The 20,592-nt window shown below is 36.7% G+C and overlaps 1 pseudogene; it reads left to right on the top strand.

Moving 5' to 3' along the window:
• Positions 1 to 851: 851 nt before the first annotated feature.
• Positions 852 to 4,245, top strand: LOC127791810 (probable leucine-rich repeat receptor-like serine/threonine-protein kinase At3g14840; annotated as a pseudogene).
• Positions 4,246 to 20,592: the final 16,347 nt, after the last annotated feature.

Raw genomic sequence — 20,592 nt, 5'->3', positions numbered from 1 at the left:
TAAAATTTTAACATACCTTGGTTGATAAACCTAGATTTGTTGATATGTCGCGAGTAATAATGATTCAAAAGAATTGATTATGGCATTGGTACTTGCATATAGCTACCAGTTTCCGTACCGTACTACCATAACTTTTTGTTTTTGCTCATATTGAAACAAGGGCTGCTAATGATGATAGAGTTGTAATTCAGCTGATTTTTTTTTTTTTGGCTAAGATCAATCAAGTTGAAATGTTGGACTCACAATAGCGATGCGAGGTGTTTGACTTGTTCAAAAGTCTGTTTGGCCTTTCCCTTTGTGATCTGTAGTGTGGATCACAAAATTTGCATTGGGGGAGAGGTCAGTCTTTTTATTTATTTATTTGCTAAGAAACACTTGATAGTATTTACTCCAAACATAAATATTATGGCTCTGTTTCTTTTAGAAGTAAAACATTTTACATATTTTCCGGTTTTGAATGACAAAAAATATGGAAAATATTTTTTTTAACAAAACTATTTTACATCCAACCAAACACTAGAAATTAAGACGAACAATATTTTTTTTTGCGTAAAGCATTTTCACATGTAAATTGTTTTTCAATGTAAAATGTTTTATGCTAAAACAAGTCAAGCCTATAACTTGAGAGGGATGGTTGTTAGTCTGCTTGTTTCTTCATCTCATAATCTGGTTATGCTTTATATCAGCTCGGTTTTTCTTCCGCATAAACTGTGGTGGCAAAGAAGTAAATGTTGGCAAGGGCACCAAATATGAAGCTGATACTACAACCCCGGCTACGAGTTTGAAGTTCGTTGAAAGTAATAGTAACTGGGCATTTAGTAGCACAGGTTACTTCATGGAAGATGCTCGCAGTCCAAAGGGCTCCTTTATTCAGAAAAATACTTCAATCCTTTCTGTGAAGGATGAGGATCCAGACTTGTACATGGATGCACGACTTTCCCCCCTATCTCTGGCCTATTATGGGTTCTGCTTGAAGAATGAAAGCTACAAAGTGAACCTTCATTTTGCAGAAATCATGTTTACTGATGACAAGACATATAACAGCCTTGGAAGGCGCGTATTCGATATTTACATTCAGGTAGATTTTTGCAGTGTACTACCTTTTTTTATTTGTTTGTCTTTTCACTTCTTTGTTAAGAATGGATACTGCTGGCATATTCTATTTTATGTGTGATTCTTATTGGGAGATATTGCTTCCATGTAATTCATCATTTGATTTTCCTATCCGTATGGCATTGATGTTGTTCAAAATTTAAGAAAGCTAACCCAAGCAAGAGCTCAAGTAAGACATGACCATAAGGAATTGTTGCAGGGAAAGCTGGTGGAAAAAGATTTCAACATTGTGGATAAAGCGGGTAGGTGGGTAAGAGTATAATAATGCCATACAAGGCAACTGTGACCAATGGCATACTGGAAATCCGCTTTTATTGGGCTGGAAGAGGGACAACTGCTGTCCCTGTTAGAGGAGTATATGGTCCTCTCATTTCAGCTATATCTGTGGATTCTCGTAAGCCGCTTTTATTATTTGATGAAGTAATCTGTTCCTTGCAAGTCACTTGGGGTCGCCATGTTGACGGGCTTAATATAATCTCTTATCATTTTTTTTTTGTTTTTTTTTTCTCATGTGGGTTTTACCCCGCTATCATAAGGTGCAAATCGCATGTCTGCTGGTGCAGTGGCTGGGATTGTGATTGCTGTAGCTTTTGTTATTATATTGCTTCTAGGTATCCTTCGGTGGAGAGGCTGCCTAAGACGCAAAGATAAAATGGATGAAGGTACTTTATAGCTTACAATTGTAAATAAATAACTGTTCTTTATTGCCATTTTTATGCTTTCTAAGCTTATCGAGGGATCCCTGTTTGCTACTCTTTTTGCAAATTAAGCCCCTGCAATTTTAAAATTTCTCTTTATCAACCTCGGTTATATAAGTTTGTTTTTTTTCTTGCAAGATATTATTTAAACTTGAAATTATTTAGCACTTCATCTTGTGAAAAATAGCTTGATGCTATTTTACTAGAAGTTGTAAATAGACTTTGTGGGAATTAAATATTTATAAGTCTTAAGAATATTAAGATTATGTTTGGTTATTATATCTAAATTTATTTCTTATCTCACTTGTCATCTTTCGTAGACCTGAAGGGTCTAGACTTGCAGACAGGTTCATTCACCTTGAGGCAAATTAAAGCTGCCACAAACAATTTTGATGCTGCTAATAAGATTGGAGAATGCGGTTTTGGATCCGTTTATAAGGTATTCTTAAAATGGATAATGGATCCAGATCTGTAATCACATTTGAACTTTGATAATCTCATGTTTCAACAAAATTCTTCTTATGCAAAAATCCCCCATATTTGTATCTTAAAATTCTAGGGACTTCTAGTAGATGGCACCACAATTGCTATAAAATAGCTATCTTCCAAATTGAAGCAAGGGAACCGCGAGTTTGTTAATGAAATAAGGATGGTTTCTGCTTTAGAACACCCTCATCTAGTGAGGTTGTATGGATATTGCATTGTAGGCAATCAATTGTTGCTAGTATATGAGTATATGGAAAATAATAGTCTTGCTCGTGCTTTATTTGGTAAACTTCAAACCATAATTTATTTTTTGTTGTTTATCTTTACATCAGAATATATATGTGCATATTTGAGCATACACCATTTAGCTGATAATTATGTATTCTCATTCCTTTTAAATTTGAAGGCCCAGAAGAATTCCAATTGAAATTGGACTGGCAGACAAGATATAAGATATGCATTGGTATAGCTCGAGGTTTGGCTTTTCTCCATGAAGAATCAAGACTTAAGATAGTTCACAGAGATATTAAGTCCACCAATGTGCTGCTTGACAAGAATCTTAACCCTAAGATATCCGATTTTGGTTTGGCAAAACTTGACGAAGAGGATAATACCCATATAAGCACCAAAATTGCGGAAACTTAGTAAGTATATGCTTTAAATCAAAGTTGATGAATTAATTGTTGTTTCTTAAAATCATTTTCTTATCTTTATAGTTGTAACAAAGTGTTCTTCCCCTTCCATGTATAATTGTTCATAATAACAACTAAAGCATGGGAAATAACTATTCTCATAGAATGATAATGTAATAATTTGGATATGCAGTGGATATATGGCACCAGAATATGCAATGCATGGTTACTTAACTGACAAAGTAGACGTATATAGCTTTGGAATTGTTGCACTTGAAATAGTTAGTGGGAGAAGTAACACTAGTTTCAGGACGAAAGAACCCTGTTTTAATCTTCTTGATACTGTAAGTTGAATATCTTTCTTTCTTGCATTAGTTGGTACTCTAGTATCTCATTTTCTTCAATCGACCTCAACTTGATATTGGAGTCAAATAAAAAATGCTATTAATTGTGTGATTATATAAGGGGTAGAGTGACACTTCTGTGAAGTAAAAGAACACAATTATCTAAGCCTTGGGAAGAAATTTGTTTACTGAAATAGTGTGAAAACTTCTCGAACAAGTTGGCTTGAAAATTTACAGATTACCCTTGCGTTTTTGTTTTAGGTAGCAAAGCACTTCTTGTGTTTCCAATCTATGTTTAGGAAACAGATCTTAGGGCCCTTACTTGCAGTTACAGCATCCGCATGGAAATATCTAAGTTTTAAAATTGCTTTATGTCTCTCCCTTAGACACTTGAACTGGAGGCAGAGGGAAGACTGATAGAGCTTGTAGATCCAAAGATGGGAGCAGCCTTCAACAGAGACGAGGCGATTTTAATGATTAATGTAGCTCTTCTGTGCACTAATGCCACTGCATCAGTTAGGCCTGCCATGTCTTCAGTCGTAAGCATGCTCGAAGGCAGGACAATTGTTAAGGATCCCCTTTCAGATGGAACCAAATACCATGACCAAGTAAAGTTCAAGGGAAAGATGGATGAATGGAAACACAACCAGGAAACAAAGATGACAGAAGATAGCCAAATCCAAAGTATGCCATTTGACAGGCCATGGACTGGTTCTTCTGCATCTGCTGGCGATCTCTACCCCATCAGTTTGAATTCTGATTACTGGAAGAACAGAGATTAGTCACAAGAATCCCGATCGTCGTCTTGTTAGGCTTTCATTTTGATCTTCTTTAATGAAACATCCCCTCTTACTTGAACTGAATGCATGAAGTTGTAAAAAAGAATTTGCAGCAGAAGGGCAACGGTTTTGTTTTCTTCTGGTTTTCTTTGCCTGTATGTTTGGATGGTAAATGTCAGTCTTTTCATGTTCATATCGGTCCTTGAAGATGGTTTCTTCCACCTAATCCTTGAAGATGGTTTTTTGTTTCCATTTATTTGTACATTTTTATTTGGTCAAATTTATATTTTTGTTTTTGTACTTTTATATCACATGGTCACCTGAATTTTTTGTTAATTCAATTACAACTTTAAACTTAATTTTTGATTCAATTTAACTCTTGTACTTTGATATTTTTATCGTATGACAATTCAAAATTTTGTTATTTCAATTATAGATTTGCATTTCCAAATTAATTTAACGCTTAAATTTTCATATGTTAAAAAAAAGGTTAATGTGAGATAACAAAATACATATCACATTCTATTCACATTAAAATATAGGGATTAAATTAATTCAAAAATGTATGTTTAAAGGTATAATCGAAATAATAAAAAATTAGGATTGTCACATAAAACAAATATCAAAATATATGAATTAAATTGATTTAAAAATATAGATTCAATGGTATAATTAAAATAATAAAAAAATATAAAAATTAAAAATTAAAATAAAAATTTAATGTTTTTTATTCAGAAGGAGACAAGAATGTGGTGAGCGAGCCAAATGCTCAGGCCCATAGGAAAATGGGCTTCAATGAGGGCCCAAAGTCTTACCTTGCAACCTCTTATAATTAATATTGTGTAATGACATGGACAACTTGGGCCGGGTGGACCCGGCCACCTTTTATCTTCACAAATCAAACCATTCATATTTTGACTTAGACTAGTGCCGGACCTGAGTTTTGGGGGCCTTAAGGTGAGATGTGAAAATGGGTCCCGAATTGTATAGTACATCCAAATTTTATTTTTTTATAATAAAATATAAAAAATAAATAAATATTTATAACATAAGAATAAAATTAATTTATTTTATTTTATCAATTAAAAACTACCATAAACAATGAAACGAAATGAAGGATACTACCATGAGCGAAACGAAATGAATGAGCAACTAACCGCTGAAAGTTGAAGCAGATCTGGAGTTAAAGCATCTGAAAGACTGAATCTGAAGACCCAATCAACAATCGAGAGGCACCGAGCCACCGGCCACAACCCACAAGGGCGAGCGGCGGAGGGCGATGGCGAGCCAGCGATCGAGCAACGAGCCACCGGCCATGAGGGTGAGGCAAGTCGGTGAGGACTAGCGATCGCCGATTGAGCAGCAAGAGGCGAGAAAGCGAGGGCAAGGAGCAGCAAGAGGAGAGAGAGGCAGCGAGCAACCGGCGACGAAGCAACAGCGAGAGACGAGAGGCGAAAGGCGAGGAACAACAAGAGGAGAGAGAGGCAGCGAGCTACCAGCGATGGAGCAGCAGCGAGAAGCGAGAAGCAAGAGGTGAGAGCAAGGGCGAGGTGCGACAGAGCCAGAGAGGTAGGGGTAGGGCAGCGAATGAAAGAGAGGGACGGAGAAAGGTCACGAGAAAGGGGTGGGCCGACGAAAAATGCATGGGCCCCTAAGTTGTGAAATTTTCATGGGCCCCTAAGTTGTGAAATTTGCATGGGCCACTTTCAATTTATGGGCCCCTAAATTGTGAAATTTTCATGGGCCCTGAGACAGCCGCCTCATGAGCCTCACGGAAGGTCCGACCTTGACTTAGACGTGGTCGAGAGGGAAATTTAGTTATAATAATAATTTTTTTATTTAGATAATGTCTAATGTGTATTTGGTTCCCTTATGATTAGATATTTTATCATTTTTTTAATTATAATTAGATGCAAAAAAGGAAGTCATTAAATCATTAATCAATCATGTTTTATTGGAATGAAGATGCATTTTTAATGTACTTAATTTTTAATATTTAAATATTTTATTGTTTAATAAAAAAATTTAAGATATAAAACATTTATTATTAGTTAATAGAAATATTAAAATAAATATATTAAATATACCTTAACAAGCATCTTAATATCACTCAATAATAAAATCTTTAATTAAAAGACAATTTATTTTAAAGATAAGTATGAAAATTAAATCCATGTTTACATCAGGACTTCCATGGTCTACATTGGTCATGCTGTCCTTATTAGTCTTCTAATTTCTAGGAAATATAAATAGAATTTTCTAATTTTTAGATAACTAGATATTTATATTGTTATTGCTTGAACACAAAAAATGCATTTATTGACAAAAAATGTCATTGTCAAGCGGCTCAGATTCTATAAGAAAGAGAACAATTAAATGGCATATAAAAGTTTCCGTGCAAACACTCTGATATTTAAATCAAATACTGAAAATTTGAAGGTCGTATTGAAAATGACTGAGATGGTCGTCTTCGTCTTGTTTGTCTTTTTTCTTTCTCGAAAACGACCATCACGGAGGGTAAAGATGAATAAGCAGCCACGATTATCTTTTCCTGTTTGTCTTTTCTCTCTGGTGGATGACCATGTGGTTGGAGATGATGAATAGGCAGTCGCGATGGTCGTCTTCTCTCTCTTTAAGACAATTATCGGGGCTAGAAAAGACAAACAAACGACCATGATGGTAATCTTCTCCTATTCGTCTTCTTTCTCTCAAAGATGACCATCGTGGCTGGAGATAGAAGATGAATAGGTGGTCGCGATGGTCATTTTCTCATGTTCGTCTATATCTTCTTCCTATTAGTCTTTTTTCTCTTAAAGATGACCATTGTGGCTGTAGAAGATGAACAGATGACCACAATAATAGTCTTCTCCTATTCACCTTCTCTCTATCTCTCGAAGACAACCATCATGGTTGGGGAAGATGAGTAGGAGGCCGCGATGGTTGTTTTCTCATATTCGTTTTTTCTTTCTCGAAGACGATCATCGTCGTCGGAGAAGGAAAACAGGCAATCGTGATGGTCGTCTTCTTCTGTTTGTCTTCGTCTTCTTCTTGTTCATTTTTTCTCTTTCTCAAAGATGACCGTCATAGCCAGAAAAGACAAATAGGTAATAGCGATGGTCGAAAATTGCAACTAATGCTATCGACAGTGACTGCGAAGGACTGAAAGCGATCAATGACGGAGGCGAAGATATATATATATATATATATTTACTTATGTATACATGTAGCGTATATTATTATATTACACTTGGCATACCACATCACCTAGAACACATGCCTCCTAAATTAATTTTACGTGATAGATAAAATTGCACTCAATTGGAACCTAGTTGTCAAAATTGAAAAAAAAAAAAAAACTAGATTAGATTGCAAATTGGTGAAAATATTTGATTTTTTTTTACTATTAGCCCGTATTTTAAGGATAAGTATGAAAATTAAATGCATGTTTACATAAGATTTTCATGGTCTAGATTGACCTATCCTTATTAGTCTTCAAATTTCTAAGAAATATAAATAGAATTTCATAATTTTTAGATAATTAAATATTTATATTATTGTCGTTTGAATACAAAATGTATTTGTTGATGGAAAATATTGTTGTCAAGCAATTTAGAATCTGTAAGAAAGAGAACGATTAAATGGTGAATGGAAGTTTCTATGCAACATTTCGGTATCTAAATCAAATATTAAAATTTTAATAATTATATTAAAAGTAATATTAAAAATTGAACAAAAATCATCCAAAAACAAGAGACAATAATAATTAATGTAATAGTAATACTATTCCATTTTGTTAAAGTGGTGTCAGGACTCGGTCACCATAATCTTTCACGTGTCTATGATGTCAAAACATGATAATTGATTAAATATATGATGGATATTAGTACCAAAAAGTTAAAATTTTTTGAGTTGTGGCGATTTTATCCAATCTTTCTAATTTTGGCAATTAAGGTCGAATTTGTAAATGTAATGCCCCGTTTTCCCAGAACCCGCATTACTTCGATATTTTGATTTTTTTTTTTTCAATATCATATACACAACATAAGCCTTTTGACATACATACCCTCATTATAGTCATTTCTCGACAATCCCGATCGTACCTTCTCAACATATCAAAATTTAAAAATTAATAAACTAAGACAGGTATTATCAATCACATTAGCGGAAGCAAGATCGAAACCTCAATGATATATATATATATCCGATAAATTCCTCTTACAATTAAATATCCAGCTCGATGTTTCACACGAAAATATCAAAATATTACATAACCTCTGAACATCATAATCATAGACAAAAATTTACGAAAACTAAACATAGCAGCTACATCTCGATGACATTCTTTCCCTTGGTGCCACTGCTTTCACCTGGAACGTTTAAATATTCGAGGGACATAGTCCAAAATTAGATACTAAATCATCTAAGTGAGAGTTCAAAAACATTTTCATGCAGATATACAAAATCATATATAAAACTAACAAATCTTGACATGGCCTAAGAGAATCTCACATAGCACTTAGCTCTAACTAGGAAAAATGCAATCTCTCTAAAGACGACACGACCACACCGACCCATTGGCAAACCAGTCCTGCTTAAGAAGGACAATCTCAACATATGAACCCGGGAATCACCCCATTTTCATTGTTAGGCCTTACGCTTCTACTCAAAAGCATTCCAAAACCCAACGCAACCCTAGCCCCAAGAGTGTCACATCAGCACTATCCCCGGAAACAACGACACCTCGATATTAATGCTATTGCTCAAAGGATCCTGGGGTGGTGTCCACTCTCAGCCCCGCCACTTGAGTCAACAACCGGGGTGGTGTCCACTCTCAGCCCCGCCACTTGAGTACCGTAGGGTGAAGTCCGTCTCACCCCGTCCCAAGTGAGTCACATAGCATTAACCCTTAGCACGCATCCCGAGTGCTATCACTCGAGGGCCATGTCACAGGTTAACAACCCACGTCCCACATGGGCAACACAACATGCCAATGCCGAAAAATCATAACATGCATAAAATCAACATCTCAATGTATGCAATTTACCGTACAAAATCTATCACATGTGTAAATAGTCATTTGTAAAACCATCAATAACCTACCCATGGGGATGAACAGTAAACCATTCATTTGCCACAAATGAGTTTTTCGATAGAACCACTCACCTCGACGTATTCGGATCGCCTCAATTCTCGTGCACAACCTCGCTTTGTGTGCAAAAATACAAGTACTAGAATTTACAGTCAACCTCGAACCACAACACTTCCTAAACACCATAATTAATTAAGGAAGCATTAAAATCCATTTTCCTAAATTTTTTCATAATTTCCTCTATTTTCTCCCATTTTTCACCTTCATTGTTGTTAAAATCCCGATTTTATGCGTACGATTTTACGATTTTACGATTCGAAGACCCCCAAACGATTCAAATCCCATGTAAAATCTAATTTGGGATAAAATCCTATAGAATCTCGATTTTACATGTACGATTTTACGATTTTACGCTTCAGAGATCCCCAAACGATTTTACGATTCAAAGACCTCCATTGATTTAAGTTGTAATTTAGAGAATGCTTCCAACGTCTCAATGTCACATAGCATCTGACATTGGAACTTATGCAATGAATTGTTATATTTTGCCTCTAAATTGGAACTTGATTTAACATTGATTGCATAAGTTCCAATGTCACATAGCATCTATAATTAATTGCATAAGTTCCAATTTACTTGATTTAAATTATAATTTTTACTTGATTTAACATTGATTGCATAAGTAAATCAAGACAAACAAATAATTAATTAATGGACCACCCAACTCCAAATCGGGATATTACTTGATTTAATCAATGTTAAATCAAGAAAAAATTGCAATCTAAATCTAATGGAAGACGTTGGAAGTATCCTCTAAAGAATTTTAAGCTATATTTTACCTCTAAATTACTTATATTTTGCCTTTAAATTGCCTATACCAACCTGCTAGTTTTTGAGCTATATTTTGGAAATATCATCTTTTGAATTATAATAAGGAATAATTAGGTTATTAAATGATATTAATTCATTTTCTACAAAATTGTGTTATTATAAACATATATTTACAAAAATTAAAAGGTATTTTTAATTATCTCTAAAATCTTACGATTTTACGATTCGATTTTACGATACGATTTTATGGACCCTTTGTCGATCCCACTTAAAATCCCGATTTTAACAACCTTGTTCACCTTGATAATTCAAAATAATTATTTAATCAACTATTTTTTCAAATATTTCAACACCATAATTTGTAAAATAATTAAATAAAATTTCTAGAAGTTGAATTACCAAAAATCCCCTCGTCACGCGCCTTCACGCGTTTGGCGCATGGGTGCAAGCAAAGGTTGGCGCATGTAGCTCACACGCCACCATCTTCAACCTCAAGCCAATCGTCGGCGGTTGCTCTGATGACCCCGAAACTGGTACCCCTTGAACGCCCACGAAGAATCGATCTCAACCCCACCAGTTTCAGGAAGAAAGGCCACCGGAAACCCACCAAATGGTCGATTACAGGCGGCGATAGGCGGTCCGCCCCCTTCTCCGATCAGCCTTCGAAACCCCATCAAATCACCTCTAAAACTCACGAAACTTACCAGAAATGCTCTTCTTGCCTCAAGGATCAAAAGCCGCTTATTGGTTTCCCTCGATTCGCCCTCAAAATCAAGCAATTTGATGCTCTAAATTCAGCCCAAAACCCTTGGTATTTATAGGCTAAATCCGACCCCCACGTGGCCTATTTCCGGCCAAATCTTCTCCTACACGCCACCAGAACCGTCCTTGGCCATGCCCTGATGTGACTTGCTGCCCAAATCTCTGGATTTTCAGGCCAAAATCTCGGCCAGATCTGCCATGCACGTGAAGCTTTTTCGAAAATTGCAGTTTGGCCCTCTTGAAATTTTCTTTTGCATTTTGGCCCTTATCCTCAAGCCCATGATCTTTCTAGCACCATCACTAAGACCCTCAAGATTAGTACTTCTCATTTCTCCCTTGAAACTTCAGAAAAATTACCTTTTTGACTTCCCTCGGGCAATTTTAGAAAATTACACTTAGGCCCGATTGATCATTTTGACTTTAAATCCACTCGATTCAACCCGAAATCACTTAAGGGTTGTTCTATACATTAAATACTAGTGCTTGACACACTCCATTGACTTTTTGGACATTGTCTATAACAACTCAGTAATACGACCTAATTGGCAGCTGTATTTTTGCTGTACCGAAAATTGTTCCCGATCCAATTTCTTTTATCACTAAAAATCATAACTCAAATCACTCATTGATACTATACCATTTTCCTTGGCTATCTAGAGTCCGGGGTACTCTATCTGACTAATTTGGTCGTCCAAAACTACGTTAGTGTACCCTATAGTCTCATTTTTTCGCAAATTCCATTTATGCCCTTCATTAAATACTGTTTATATCCTCAAACCATTCCAGGGTATTACAGTAAAGTTAGTAGCAATTTTATCCAAATTGAAAAATGGGCTGCCCGACCTGTTATTTCATTTTTTTTATAATTTTTTTATAATAAAATGTTAAATATATTTTTTTTAAGTGTGAGTTTAATTTTTTTGTTGCAAGAAGATTAACTAAATAAATCACCCTCACGGGCTGCTCAGTCGTGGCAGTACAATTTTGTTAAATATAGTTTTGTATAATAGTTTAATATTTTATTATAAAAAAAATATATCATTCAATTGTAATATATTTGTTGTGTGATTTTAAAAGGAAAGAGACTGTTTTAACATGTAATATAGCAAAAGAATTTATGTTTTTTTTTTCTACCTTTTTAAGGGAGTATAATATTCTATTTTGTATTTCAAAAAATTCTAGTGAATATATATGTGTATATATTATTTTAGTTGTCTTTATGAAATAATTATTTATTATTATTTATAAAATGACTTTGTTATCTGTGAATTTTTTTTTTTTGCATAAATTTATATTTGAACTTTTTAAGTAGGACAATTTTTTTTTTTTTTCTGTCCTACTTGGACCACCATTGCAGTCAATGATAGTGGCAATAGCTGAAAATATTTAACTCTTCCTTCCTATTATCATTGCACCGAATGTATTTAAACTTTTATCAGATTTTAGGGATTGTTTAAAAATAAAATGAGAGTGAGGGTGATTTGTTGTGGAGCTATCTAAAAAATTGGTCTAAGATGGAAGGGACTACTTGTTTGGAGTTATTTAAAAAGAAAGTGATGGTGATTTATTTAGCTAATCTTCCTAAAACAAAAAAATTAAACTCACATACTCAAAAAAATGTATTTAATATTTTATTATTAAAAAATTTTTAAAAAAATGAAATATCAAGCCGGGCAACCAGTTTTTACAATTTGAATAAAATTACTACTAATTTTATAAATTCGACCTTAATTTCTAAAATTAAAAAAATTAAATAAAATTATCAAAACTCAAAATTTTTTGACTTTTTAGTGCTAATAGCCCTGTATAATGTCAACTTGGGAGTTGTGGATTAGAATTTTCTTTTAAAGAACAGACTCTTCAACGACCCTTTCTCACAATTTCATATCCTCTCTCTTCTCTCTCTCTCTCTCTCTCTCTCCGGGATATGGCAAATCGATTAAATCAGTTCCAATGTTTAAACCATGCAATCTAAATGGTAAGTTTGGAAATTGTTTTTTTTTTTTAAATTTAAATTATATAAACATGAAAGTACATCTTATTATATGATTAAGTACATGTAAAAAAATTATTGTTTTTTTTTTTTTTACAAGAATACCTATCTTTGATAAAAATAATTGGCTTATCACAATCTAAGTAAATGAAAGAGACAACCATTTAGGTTAAAATAATAAAGATATGAATATGAAAATGTCATTTTTACTTAGTGATCTCTAAAATGATAATTAATTTCTAAAATAATTTTATTATTACCCAAAGATTCATTTTATTTAAATTTTTATTTAAAAAATATAAAAAATAAGTTGTTATTCACCAAAGAACTTCACTCAAATTTGTTGTTTTTTTTTTTTATATGCACAAAACACGAACCACCTTTCAGTTTATTATATAATAAACATAAAATATTAATATTATGAAGGTTTATATTTTTCTAAAATCAAGCGTTAAATTAATTGGGTGAGAATGATTAATCGACAAAGAGATAAAATTATGATCGACAACTATCTTCTCCTGCTTCTACTTTTGATTAACGAATTAAGATCATAGTATATCCTACGTTTATCTTCTCTAAAAATTAAAGGATAAACTGTGTTAATAATAAGATTTAAACAATTGGCCATGTATTCTGATGGCGCCTATAAATAGCAGTGATTTCACTGCTGAAATGCTTTGTAATTTTTAACGTGTTGAAATTCTGTCGGTATGTGTACGCGAGGTATAAAAATATTTTAAATTTATTTAATAGTGTCATTTGTAAAGCAGTCGCTTGTTTAGCTGAATTAATTAGCGATGTAGCGGCGATAATTAAAATTGACTGTAGGTTTAATTAAGTTATTTTACGATTGTATAAGAAATTAGAACGTAAAACCAACGCGCAGCACGAGATTACTGCGTGGTAAGGTTTAATATGGTTTGTGTGTAAATTTATTTTGGCATGACTTGTAATAGACTGTGGGGGAAATGTCTAGGCATGGAGCTGAAGATTTGGGCCATGTGAGTCTTGAGATAGGGTCCTAAATAAAATCAATGGAGCCACCAAAATCCGGTTTAGGGTGGACAAGCCAGCATGCATGATGCACTTCACATTATTCTATAATTGTCGTGCATTTTAATTTACTGCAAATCATATTACCCTTACTCAGTCCTCAGGACTCACCCCTGTATTTTTCCCACTAACCCAACAGGTGGCTCAGGATTCGAGAAAGGAAAGGCGGTGCTGATAGATAGGCCGTCAGTTGGCATCGACTGTTAACCGTAGGGGTGTGGGTTAACCCCGAATGTTAATAATGTAATATAACTATTATGTGATAACTATGAGTGTCAGATATGGCTTAACCTGAAGTAAATCGGAACCAAGTTAAGGTTTCCACTATGAGTAAACCCAATAGGGTAGGGAACTTGTACCTATCGGCTATGGCCGAAAATCGAGATATGTTTAATTATGTTTGGTGGTTGAAATAATTTATTGGGCTTGTTGATATAATTTGTTTGAAATTGGATTTATGCTCCAATGGCCTAATCAGGTACGAGGCTCGGGTGAGTTTCCACTGTCCTCGCAATTAACTCCCGAGCTCTCGTCCGGTCGAAGGCGGCGAAGCCTGGACCCCACCCAGGGCGCCCATATTATTTTAAAGATTTATATTGGCAGGGGCATAACCGTCCTTCGAGCAAGCTGAGGTTGTAATATAGGTTATGGTGGCACCCGTTAGTGGGGCCGGGGCGTCACAAGGTGGTATCAGAGCGAGGTTTGTGGTTGGCATGATGTGTTGATTAGGGCTAAATATTAGAAAAAAAGAAACGGAGACACCGAAATGTGGATAGATGAGAATGGATTACCTAAGCAACCAGAATTTGAATATCATAATGGAATACTCTGAATGAATGGGCGGGTGTACGTGCCGGCCTTGGGGAGGCTACAACAGGAGATTCTAAATGAGGCACATCGAACACCCTATACAGTACACCCTGGAGCTACCAAGATGTATCATAACCTTCGGGAAGTGTACTGGTGGCCAGGAATGAAGAAAGACGTGGCAAAGTTCGTAAGAGCATGTGACACCTGTCAACGGGTAAAAGCCGAACATCAAAAACCATCGGGAAGCTTGCAACCTTTGGAGATCTCGGAATGGAAATGGGAGCATGTAACAACTGATTTCATCATGGGTTTACCTCGGACCCCGAGAAAAACTGATGCTATATGGGTTGTTGTGGATCGACTAACAAAGTTGGCACATTTCTTACCTATAAGGAGCACTATGGGTGCTGAGCAACTTGCCCAACTCTATATCCAGGAAATTGTTTGCTTGCACGGAGTTGTTGTGAGCATTGTATCGGATAGAGATAATCGATTCATGTCAAACTTTTGGAAAGTTGTGCAAGATTAACTTGGGACTCAATTGAATTTTAGCACAGCCTATCATCCTTAGACAGATGGTCAAACTAAACGGGTCAATCAAATCTTGGAAGACATGTTTCGGGCATGTGTGCAAGATTTTGGAGGCAATTGGGACGAATATCTAAGTTTGGCAGAATTTGCTTATAATAACAGCTATCAAGCAAGTATAGGGATGGCCCCATATGAGGTGTTGTATGGATGACGGTGTCAATCACCAGTTTACTGGCTTGAGGTAGGGGAAAAACAGCTTGCCCGGACAGATCTCGTGGAGAAAGCAACGCAACAGATAGAGATAATCCATAAGAACATGAAAGCGGCTCAAGACCGACATAAAAAGTACGCAGATCGCCGAACCCGACCTTTGGAATTTGAGGAAGGAGATCTGGTGTACCTTTGAGCTACTCCAATATGCTCAGCATTTAGACATCAACGGAGGGGAAAATTAGGACCTCGATATTTGGGGCCGTACCGAATCAAGGGTCGAGTTGGACCGCTTGCCTATCGTCTGGAGTTGTCAGTCATTGACCGGACTGCATGATGTGTTTCATGTTTGTAACGACCCGCTCCCACTTACGGGCGCCATCGGTAAATAATCGACTGAATTACTCACCCGACAAACCACAACTGAAGGGTTGGACTATGTTTTAATAGGAAACGCCCTAGGTGGGAACTAGGCTTCGTCCTTCCCTTCACTCTACTCAGGAATTGGTCCCAACTCAAACAAGAAAAACCCAGCGGACCGAGACCCGAAACCCGAGTGAGCTTCACCTCTCTTCAGCTCGCCCCATAGCAAACCAGAGGTGACCCAGGCACAAAGCTAGCATACAAACACTTCGCTGAGTATTGGGGATTTATGAGAGCATACCTTGCTGATCTTTACTCGGTCCAAATTTAGCTTCAACAACTCAAGCCACATATAATCACGCAAACTCACAATCATCTAACACACTGATGATTACAACAATTAGATACATTTAAAGCTCATCAACACATACATTTTACTCACAAGGGTATATATACACAACACCACATGGCTACATACAAAAGATAATAAAATACACAATTCGGGCAACACCGCTAGTTGCCATAACAGCCTCCCGGCACCATCCCTGTTTGCATATGGTCTTGCATCATCTACAACACGAGGTAAAACCTCATGAGTCATAAAGACTCAGTAAGGGTGCAATGCATGTAAATATGAATATAACCATGTTTATGTATGCCAATGCATGCAAATGAGGCTAAGCCCACTCATTCTCACAACCCTTCAAGGTTTGAGACATTAACCTATCAGCCCTCACAACACTAGTCCTCCTTATGGCCACGGGTCCACTAGCTCTCGCATCACGCAAGTGTTAACCACTACATGCAAATGCAACATAAAAACATTATCAAACACATTTACCAACTTGCAAGGCCACATCCACATGAGGCCATCCTTTACCTGGTTTGAAGCCTCAACTCTACCTCGACACGAACTCCAGCCCATACTTCGAGCTCTTCTAGGATCACCGCCTTCCCGGTCAAACCTCGACTTATTTGGAGAGAAATTCGGAAACACCCACACCGACACTGCCTCCCGAGCTACCATTTGTGCCCAAAAATCTCACTTCCGAGCTACCGACACGCTCCTCCAACCCCAATTTAAATTCCAGAACTTTCCCCCATTTTCTGGAATTTTTCGGGATTTTTCTCCATTTTTTCCTTATTTTCCAGAATTTCCATTTTTTTTCTTTTTTTTTTCTTTTTCTCTTTATTTTTCCTTCCTCTTCCTTGGATCTTCTTCTCCCGCGCGGCACTGTGCTTCTTCTTCTTCACGCATCTGGGCAGCCTCGCGCATAGCCGCCCGCTGCCTGGCTCGGACGCTCGCTGCCGCTAGCAACACCGCCTCCGGTTGTAACGACCCATTATTGGGTCTAGAATTTTAGAATGATGTATTAACTTATTTTAGTTATTATATAAGTTGAGCAAAATTGATTCTTAATGTTGAAATAGATCTATGGGCTTGTATATATGGGTTTAAATTAAATGGATGGGATAATGAGTTGGGCTTCAATTTATTTAAGGCAAGTGGGCTAAGAGTTGGGCTTGGGCCTTTAAGGAAATAGAAGATGGGCCATTTATTTGGGCTTAAGCCCAATACAAAAAAAAAATAATAAATAAATAAATAAATAAATAAACACCCACCATCTACGCATCATTACTTCCCAACCCCCTTTTTCTTTTTCTTCTTTCACCTTTTCTTTCACTTCTTCTTTATTGTTTTTCACTCCCTCTTTTACTTCTCCTTTCTTCTTTCACTCCTCCTTTTACTTCTTCTTTTTCCTTTTACTCCTATTTTCTTCTTTCACTTCTTTTTTTTACACCTTCTTTTTCTTCCTCTTTATCTCCTTTTCTTCTTCTCCCTCCCGACTTCTTCTTCTTCTTCTTATTCTATTCTTCTTCTTCTTCTTCTTCTTCTTCTTCTTCTTCTTCCTCATCTGATACGCATTCTTTTTCTCCTCTACTGCTTCTATTCTGTTAAATTTTCTGTGGCAATTGGAGCTTCTGTGCGGGTGCTTCATCTTGATTTATTCATCCTCAGGCAAGTATCCCTTCTTCTTCTTCTTTTATTTTTCTCCCCTTCCATGTGTAACATCTCTATTAAATTTTTTCTATCTACATAGTATAAAATTCCTAAATATTGTGAGTCTATTTGATGTCTCAAAAGGGGTTTGATTCACCCCAATATTATTCTGTGAATGGCATTTTTCACCTCCATTATGATGGGAGTTTGTTCACCTTCATTGCTCATTGTAGTGTATTTATTGGTATATCTTATATGTGAATGATGTCTGGATAATTAATGTCTATACCCGAATGTCCCATGAAATTGTGGAAAAATATCAAGTTAATGTGTGAAAAATTCGGATGCTACAGTACCATACAGTACCTATACAGTATCTCGATACAATACCTATACAGTATCTCAATATAGTACCATACAGTACCTATACAATATCTCAATATAGTACCTATACAGTATCTCAATACAGTACCTATACAGTATCTCGATACAGTACCATACAGTACCTATACAGTATCTCAATACAGTATCTCGATACAGTACCATACAATACCTATACAGTATCTCGATACAATACCATATAGTATCTCGCTATAGTATAATACTGTATTCGTACAGTATACATACAGTATCTTGCTACAGTACCATACCGTATCCGTATAGTACCCCGCTACAGTACCCATCCGAAAATTTTTATTAATATTAATTAAACATTTACTTAATGTATTAGAGCGATTGTATGGTGGAAAAATAACAAATTTTGCCATAACATTCTTCAATGGTATTAAATGTATATTGAGAACGAGAATTTAAATTTTACATTGCTGGTAAATGCATACATGATGCATATATGTACATGATGCTCATATATATATGTTCTTAGCGCACTTATTATTTTGCGCGGAAATAAAGGGTACCCTAGGAGCGCCTGACCCGGGACGAGGTGGCCATAGCCCGGCAGGTTGTGCTCGATACGTTGTGTGTTGATTTACTGATATGATGATTAACGCATATTTTGCATCGTGGCTTATGAGCCTATGGGATTTATACTTATGATGTATGCACTTGTACGATTATACATGAACAAAAAATTGAAATTTATAATTTTATGAGATATGATTTCCGACTTATATAATTGAATATTGATATGAAGTCGTTGTACACTCCTCTCGGTGTCATCATGATTTCTCTTTCTTCATACTGCTCCTTTGTACTAGAACTTGCTGAGCCTTGTGGCTCACTTGATCTTCTTATGCCATTCCAGATAAAGGTAAAGCAGTCATTAAGGGCGAGTCCAGTGGGACTACAACCCAAGGGTAGTGGTGTACAGAGGCACTCAACTCGGAGATCCTAGTTGCGTTTTGGTGAGGTAGATTGATGAGATTTTAAATTGTTATTTTACATTAAAGCCTCATATTCGGTTTGTATGGCCTAAGAGCCTAGATGTATCAACATTGGATTGTAATGAAAGTTATTGATATTCTGCTGCGTGAAAATAGATAAATGTGTGTGTTTATTATGAGGTATTATTCTATATCATCCTTGTGATGACCTCCTTTCGAATGTCCTATGCTAGCGGGCACATTCGGGAGTGGGCCCTTACACCGGCTGCCTCCGACTGCATCGACCATCCTTGCTGGCTGCCTCCATCGCAGCAACACACGATCGGCAGCTCCCATGCGTGCTACAACACGCGTCCGCCATGGCCGACCTTGGGAGCTTGCTGTTCGGCCACCCCAGGTCGCCTTCAGCCTAGCCGGCAGCCACATCGGCCTCTACCGAGCTCACCGACTACCTCCATGGTCGCCACCAGCCTCCTTGCGGCCGTTCCAGCTCTGCCTAGTGAGCTGCTTATGCTGCCATGGCTGCCTTCGCTGAGCTGCTGCAACCAACCACCGTTAACTGGCCTCTGACACTGCTTCCGGCCACCATCGACCAGCCACGATCTCTCCTCTCTTCGAGCAAGCTCTCAGTCTCACTCTTTCGGCTTCAGCTCTCTCGAGCCCTCTCTCTGTTTCCCTAGTTTGGCTAGCGAACGGCAGTCATGGTTGCTGCCGCCTTGAGTTCTCCCTCTCTCGCCAATTTCCTCTTCATCTCTCACATCATCTCTCTCTCACAATCTCTCGCAATGCCTCGACCATCACTCTTCTTCTCCCTCTCTCTGATTTCCTCCCTTTCGGCCAGCTCTCTTATTTCAAATTTACAGAGGCACGAAGCTTCAAGGAAGCTTCCTCACGCCTATATATATGTATATATATATATGTACTAATTACATATTTAACCCACTAATTTTCCATAATTTCACTTAAGAAAACACTAATTGCATTTGGAGATTCTAATAATTATACTTGGACCCTCCCAAGATTTTAATTAATTACCCCAAAGCCACCAAAACCTTAATTCTCCAAAATTAAAAATTGGCTTTTACTCGAAAATACCGATTTCATCCCTGCGCCTGCACGGGACCTTCATTCCATCCAAAAACACTTAAGGGTTGCCTTATTCTCAAAATCGGACCACCCCTAGGGTTCCCTCAGCTTCCCGGATGTCCCATCCGATTATTCAGTATTGGCACCCACTCGGGCTTATACAGAATTTATTCCGAAAATTATACCTGATCGGACCGCTGCCAGCGTCACTATCCTCATCTCAAGACGCTCACTAATCCCTTGCCCTCTTCCCTGGACATCCAAGTCCCGAGGCACTTCCTGCCGCCAATTCGACAATTTTATTAATTAATGTCTTGATATTGACCCTTGGGCTTCCCGGACCACCCAAGGTCCTGACAAAATAATCCAAATTTATTTATTTTTAATACTATGTAATACCGGGTATTACAATGTTTCCCAATTACGAAAGCATATATACAATCAGGACATGGAAGTATATGCTGAGG

Source organism: Diospyros lotus, chromosome 15 (assembly GCF_014633365.1).
Source record: "Diospyros lotus cultivar Yz01 chromosome 15, ASM1463336v1, whole genome shotgun sequence".
Taxonomy (NCBI): domain Eukaryota; kingdom Viridiplantae; phylum Streptophyta; class Magnoliopsida; order Ericales; family Ebenaceae; genus Diospyros; species Diospyros lotus.
Note: the sequence above shows the minus strand (reverse complement) of the source record. Positions and strands in the feature narration are given on the sequence as shown.